This window comes from Rhinopithecus bieti, unplaced genomic scaffold (assembly GCF_001698545.2).
Source record: "Rhinopithecus bieti isolate Rb0 unplaced genomic scaffold, ASM169854v2 scaffold_2870, whole genome shotgun sequence".
Classification (NCBI taxonomy): Eukaryota; Metazoa; Chordata; class Mammalia; order Primates; family Cercopithecidae; genus Rhinopithecus; species Rhinopithecus bieti.
This window is the reverse complement of record NW_016803826.1, coordinates 58,514-66,037: the sequence shown is the minus strand read 5'-3', so window position 1 is coordinate 66,037 and position 7,524 is coordinate 58,514.

The following is a 7,524-nucleotide window of genomic DNA, read 5'->3' as shown; positions in this document are numbered from 1 at the left end:
TAGAGTTTCTGCCGAGAGATCTGCTGTTAGTCTGATGGGCTTCCCTTTGTGGGTAACAGCTTACCAGCACCGATTGTCCGGCACTCCCTAGTGAGATGACCCCAGTACCTCAGTTGAAAAGGCAGAAATCACCGGTCTTCTGTGTCGCTCGTGCTGGGAGTTGGAGACTGGAGCTGTTCCTATTCGTCCATCTTTGCTCCGCCCCTCCTCCTGCTGTCATCTTAATGTAGTACTTCCCGAATTCATGTGTTGGAACCTAATCCCCAATGTGACAGTAATAGGTGGTGAGGCCTTTGGGAAGTGATTAAATCATGAAGGCTCCGGTTTCATGAATGGGATTAGTGACCTTATAAAAGAGGCCCCAAAGACACCCCTCACCCCTTTCACCATGTGAGGACACAGCAAGAAGATGCTGTTAATAAACTAGAACGTGGGCCCTCACCAGACACCAAATCTGCTGGCACTTTGATCTTGGACTTTCCAGCCCCCCAAACTGAGAGAAATAAATTTCTGTTGTTTATAAATTGCCCAGTCTAAAGCATTCTGTTATAGCAGTGCAAGCAGACTAAGACACCTCCCTTTCTTCCTTCCTGACATTGCCGTTATCCTACATCTTGGCTCTGCTTTCTACGTGCCACTATCAGTCTGCACTCTCTCCTGCAATGGGAAAATTATTTTTCTTTATTCAAAATGATGGCCCCCAAGGACTAGATCCAAAGTGTAAAATGGCCCATGGGACTCCAGAAACCAGAGAGATCTCCATTCAGCTACTAACTTGACAGAAAGCCTGATGGAGAAGGTAGTATTTGATATTTGCTTTGAAAGGTGCAAAAACATTTAATCAGCAGAGAGGAAGCAAAAGGTATTAGTGGAGGGAACTCAATGAGCAAAAGCATAGAAGTGGGAAAATGCAGTGCAGCTTGGTTTCAGTTCAGTGAATTTGAACAGGAGCTAGGTTGCGGACTAGACTGAAGAGAGCCATGAATGCCTTAGTTTTTTAGAGTTGAAGGTTTCAGTTCTTAGAATGGGACACTTACAGTCGCAGGAATGACTTTCTGAGCATATGGAGAACATGTTCCCTGATTTCCCAGAACATATCTGCTAGCATTAACTAAACCATTGTCTTGTGTGCACATATCAATTTACTACTTACAAGTTATTTGCACACCTATAATTTCATTTACTTCTTAGAACAATTCTGTGAAGTAAGCAGAACAGTTTTTGTACAGATGTCGCAACTAAAGCCCAGAGAAGGGAGGGGACTTGACACAGTGAGGCAGTGGCAGAGCCAGGACTGAACCCACAAGACTCCTGATACCCAAGTCACTGTCCTTTCCCAAGATGCTGCTTTGCCTCACGTGTGAATGTTAGCACTGAGGCAGGGGTGGTGCATGGAGTTTGCAAGCTCTGACTTCATTTTGCAGGCCTGGGTCCCCGCCCTCCCGCCGACAGAGCTTGGCACTAACGAGTGATGTAGCAAAGTAGGAAAAGGTGGCAGCCGCAGTGACGGGATAAGCTAAAGGGGCTGGGGTAAGCCTGCAGTGAGGGGCTGGGCATATGGGAAGAGCAGAGGCCTCCCTCTCCCTGCCCAGGGCTCAGAGGGGCTCCGATCCTACTTTACTGGTAATTTCCAAACTCTAAAGGGGTTTCATTGTTCCCTCAACCCTGAGGAAACCCTGTTCCTAAACAGTCAAGCAAATGACCATCTGCTTCATGCTGGTATCTTCTGAGCTCTATCCACCTATAGGCACAGAAGACATTAGCTTCCAGCTACTAGACTACTTGCTAGCTCCTACTTTGCCAGTCTCCAAGTAGGCTGCTTCTTCCCAGGAGAAAAGCAGAGGCTAGGCTAGTCGCAGAATCTGGTCCATTGACACCTCCAATGCTCTGGCTTGCAGTTCCTTCACCTCCTTGACTCTCACACCACCCCTCACTCTCCATTTTTGTATCCTTAGCCTTACCTGGAAATCCAGGTTCCCCTTTCTAGTCAGATTTGCTTGCTTTCCCAGAAGTTACATTCCTGGAACTCTATGGTTTGATTCCACAGAATCAATTCAACAGATATGTACTGAGTACCTATTCTGTGTCAGGAACTGCATTTCAGGAACCACATAACCTAATTTATCTGCATTTCCCCTCTCCCCTGTCTTCCCTTCCCTCACTGTCCATCTTTGACTCTGTCTTCAATCACTTCATTCTCCACACTAACTTTGGATCAAGCCGTTGTCCTCTCCTAAGCCTGGTCTAAGGAATACCATCGAAGAAATAGAAATGACTAATCATCATAGAAATCTAAAGAATCAATAGAAGAGTGATGGTCACCAGAGGCTGAGGGACTTTGGGGGAAAAGAAATGGGGAATTATTCATCAAAGGGTACAAAGTTTCAGATAAACAGGATATGATGGTTAATATTGAGTGTCAACTTGATTGGATTGAAGGATGCAAAGTATCATTCCTGGGTGTGTCTGTGAGGTTGTTCCCAAAAAAGATTATTAAAATCTGAGTCAGTGGACTGGGAGAGGCAGACCCAGCCTCACACAGTCTGGGTGGGCACAATCTAATCAGCTGCCTGCTCAGCTAGAATAAAGCAGGCAGAAGAACATGGAAGGAATAGACTGTCTGAGCCTTCCAGCCTTCATAATTCTCATGTGCTGGATGCTTCCTGCCCTCAATCATCAAACTCCAAGTTCTTCAGCTTTTGGACTCTTGAACTTACACCAGTGGTTTGCCAGGGTCTCTCAGGCCTTCAGCCACTGACTGAAGGCTGCAATGTTGGCTTCCCTACATTTGTGGTGTTGCGACTCAGACTGGTTTTCTTTCTCCTCAGCTTGCACAAGGTCTACTGTGGGACTTCACCTTGTGATTGTGGGAGTCAATAATATTCCTTAATAAACTCCCTTTTATACATACATATATCCTATTAGTCCTGTCCCTCTAGAGAACCCTATTACAGATTTTGGTACCAGATGTGGGGTAGTTCTAGAGAAACAGAATGTTAAGGATGGAGTTCTTTAGGTGGTTTGGGAGTTTCTGGAGTTGGTTGCTTAATATGATTAGACCCCCAAATGCTAAGGACTCTACTTCTAATAGTATGGAGAAGATTGATAGTCCTTGGTGTGAACTGTTTGGAGAGTTACGCAAAAATAAACACATTTGATACTCCTGATTCACTGCTTGTGCGAGGCAAGGAGTTTAGTGACTATACATAATACCTTTGACCATATGTGGAGAACCAAGTAATATAATAATGTTGGTTGGTTGCTCCTAAGTTAATTGGACAAAATGATGAAAGAAAATGATGAACTCAGGGATTCTAACTCCCAGCTCCAGAAGTACATACTGATCCTCAAATCTTCTAAGATTGCCTTGAGTGAGAGTCTTATCTCCTATAGAGAAACAGCTGAAATTGTGTAAAATCAGACACAAGTTCTTGTCATGCGAGTGGCTGACCTACAATGAAAGGTGCATGCACAGCCTCACCAGGTGTCTACTGTTAAAGTGAGGACATTGATTAGAAAAGAGTGGGACCCTGCAATTTGGAATGAGGACATGCGGGAGGACACTGATGAGACTGCAGACACTGAGCCCCTAAATTGTGATAAGCCATTTTTTGCCAGAGAAAACAGCCTCCCTATCCCCAGTGGTGGCAAGATCCCCTCCCTACCCACGCTGCCATCAGCCTTTCCACTTTTGTCTGAGGAGATTAACCATGAACTGCCTGAGGCAACAGTAATGTCCTGCTTTGAGGCAGTTGCCAGGCAAGACAATGCTGATTCTCCCAAGACCCACCTGCAATACCACTGTTTGCTTCTAGAACTATAACTAGACTTAAGTCCTGGCAGGACCCTAGAGATGAGGTTTAGAGTGTGACACACAAGGAGGTGTACTACATACTCCAAAAGAACTGCTTGTGTTTTCTAATTTATATAAGCAGAAATCTGGAGAACAGGCATGAGAATGGATATTAATGGTGTGGGATAAGGGTGGAAGGAATATAAAGTTGGATCAGGCTGCATTTATTGATCTGGTCCCACTAAGCAGGGATCCTGCATTTAACGTTGCAGCTTGGGGAGTTAATAAACATTCTAATAGTTTATTTGCTTGGTTAGCTGAAACATGGATCAAAAGATGGCCTACTGTGAGCAAGCTGGAAATGCCTGATCTCCCCTGTTTTACTATAGAGGAAGGGATCCAAAGGCTTAGGGGGATTGGAATGCTAGAGTGGATTAATCACTTTCGACCTACTCATCCCAGCTGGGAGGATCCAGAAGACACACCCTTCACCAGTAGTTTGTGAAACAGATTTGTGCTGGGAGCACCTGCATCCTTGAAGAGCTCTGTGATTGCTCTTCTCTGTATGCCAGAACTCACACTGGGAACTGCAGTAACTAAATTAGAAAAATTTAAATGCAGTGGGAATAATTGGATCCTGAGGTAGCAGGAGTCAAGTGGTGACTCTCAACCGTCAAAGGCAAGATGGGTGTAGTTACCGTAATGGACAGCAGAGGCAAAGCAGCCATCAGAATAGTCTGACTTGTGCAGAGCTCTGGCTCTGCGTGGAAACACGGTGTTCCTGGAAGTGAAATTGATAGAAAGCCTACTGCATTCTTTCTTAATTTGTATGAGCAGAAAACTTCAACGTCAAGTGGACAAAAGACTAATTTGAATTGTAAAATACAGAATCACAGCCCCTCAATCAATTTCCATACTTGAACCAGTTTACAGACCCAGAATCCCTTGAATGAAGGGGAAGCCGAATCCCCTTGAAGAAAGACCCAACTACAATACCAACAATTTATGCTGTTAATCTTTCTCCCATCCTTCCCCAAGGAGACCTCCAGCCTTTTACCAGAATAATTGCATTGGGGAAAGGGAAATGACCAGATTTTTGGGGGACTACTGGACACTGGCTCTGAGCTGACATTGATTCCAGGGGTCCCAAAACATCATTGTGGCTCTCCAGTTAAAGTAGGGGCTTATGGAGGTCAGGTAATTAATGGAGTTTTAGGCCAGGTCTGACTTACAGTGGGTCCAGTGGGTCCCCAGACTCATCCTATGATCATCTTCCCAGTGCATGAATGCATAATTGGCATAGACATACTTAGCAGCTGGCAGAATCCCCACACTGGTTCCTTGGGTGATAGGGTGAGGGCTGTAAATCAAAAACAATATCACATGCCTGGAGAGATTGCAGAGATTAGTGCTACCATCAAGAACTTAAAAGATGCAGGGGTGGTGATTCCCACCACAACCCCATTCAGCTCTCTTAATTGGCCTTTACAGAAGACAGATGAACCTTGGAGACTGACAGCAAATTGTCATAAGCTTAGCCAAATGGTGACTCCAATTGCAGCTGCTATACTAGATGCGGTTTCATTGCTTGAGCAAATTAACACATCTCCTGGCACCTGGTATGCAGCCACTGATGTAGCAAATGCCTTTTTCTTCATTCTTGTCCATAAGGACCATATGAAGCAATTTGCCTTTAGCTGGCAAGGCCAGAAATATACCTTCACTGTCTTGCCCCAGGGGTATACCTACTCTCCAGCTTCATGCTATAATCTTTTTCACAGAGATCTTGATCACATTTCTGCTCCACAAAATATCACACTGGTCCATTACATTGATGACATTATGCTGATTAGATCCACTGAGCAAGAAGTAGCAAACACACTAGACTTATTGGTGAGACATTTGCATGCCAGGGGATGGGAAATAAATCCAACTAAAATTCAGGGACCTTCTACCTCAGTAAAATTCCTAGGGGTCCAGTGGTGTGAGGTCTGTAGAGATATTCCTTCTAAGGTGAAAGATAAGTTGCTGCATTTGGCCTCTCCTACAACCAAGAAAGAGGCACGATGCCTAGTGGACCTATTTGGATTTTGGAGACAACACAGTCCTCATTTGAGTGTGTTACTCTGGCCCATTTATTGAGTGACCTGAAAGGCTGGCAGTTTTGAGTGGGATCCAGAACAGGAGAAGGCTCTGAAATAGGTCCAGGCTGCTGTGCAAGCTGCTCTGCCACTTGGGCCATATGACCCAACAGATCCAATGATGCTCGAGGTGTCAGTGGCAGATAGAGATGCTGTTTGGAGCCTTTGACAGGCCCCCACAGGTGAGCCACAGTGGAGCCCTCCAGGATTTTGGAGCAAGGCCCTGCAATCTTCTGCAGATAACTACTCTGCTTTTGAAAGACAGCTCCTGGCCTGTTACTGGGCTTTGGTGAAAACTGAAGGTTTGACTCTGGGTCATCAAGTCACCATGCGACCTGAACTGCCTGTCATGAACTGGGTGCTTTCTGACCCATCTAGCCATAAAGTGGGGCATGCATCATCAAATGAAAGTGGTAGTATATACATGATTGGGCTTGAGCAGGTCCTGAGGGCACAAGTAAGTTACATGAAGAAATGACTCAAATGTCCAAGGTGCCCACTTCTGCCACCCTGCCTTCTCTCCTCGAGCCTGCACCAGTGGCCTCATGGGGAGTTTCTTATGATCAGTTAACAGAGGAAGAGAAAACTAGGGCCTGGTTCACAGACGGTTCTGCATGATACGCAGGCACCACCCAAAAGTGAACAGCTTCAGCCCCTTTCTAGGACAGCCCTGAAGGACAGCCGTGAAGGGAAATTTTCCCAGTGGGCAGAACTTGGAGCAGTGCACCTGGTTGCGCACTTTGCTTGGAAGGAGGAATAGCCAGATGTGTGATTTTTTACTGTTTCATGAGCTATAGCCAATAATTTGGTTAAATGGTCAGGGACTTGGAATAAGCATGATTGGAAAATTGGTGACAAAGAAATTTGAGGAAGAGGTATGTGGATGGACCTCTCCAAGTGGTCTAAAATTAAGAAGATGTTTTTATCTCATGTGAGTGCTCACCAAAGGGTGACCCCAGCAGAGGAGGATTTTAATGATCAAGTGGATAGGATGACTCATTCTGTGGATGCCACTCAGCCTCTTTCCCCAGCCACCACTGTCATAGCCCAATGAGCCCATGAACAAATTGTCCATGGTGCCAAGGATGGAGGTTATGCATAGGCTCTCCAATAAGAACTTCCACTCACCAAGGCTGACCTGGCTACAGTCACCACTGAGTGCCCAATTTGCCAGCAGCAGAGATCAACACTGAGCCCTCCATATGACACCATTCCTCTGGGTGATCAGCCAGCTACTTTGTGGCAGGTTGATTATATTGCACCTCTTCCATCATGGAAAGGGCAGTGGTTTGTCCTCCCCAGGACAGACACTTATTCTGGATATGGGTTTGCATATCCTGTGTGCAATGATTCTGCAAAGACTACCATCTGTGGACTCACAGAATGCCTTATCTACAGTCATGGTATTCCACACACCATTGCCTCTGACCAAGGCACTCCCTTTATGGCTAAAGAAGCGCAGCAGTGGGCTCATGCTCATGGAATTCACTCTTCTTACCATGTTTCCCATCATCCTGAAGCAGTTGGAATGATAGAACAGTGGAATGGCCTTTTGAAGTCACAAGTACAATGTGAACTAGGTGACAATAC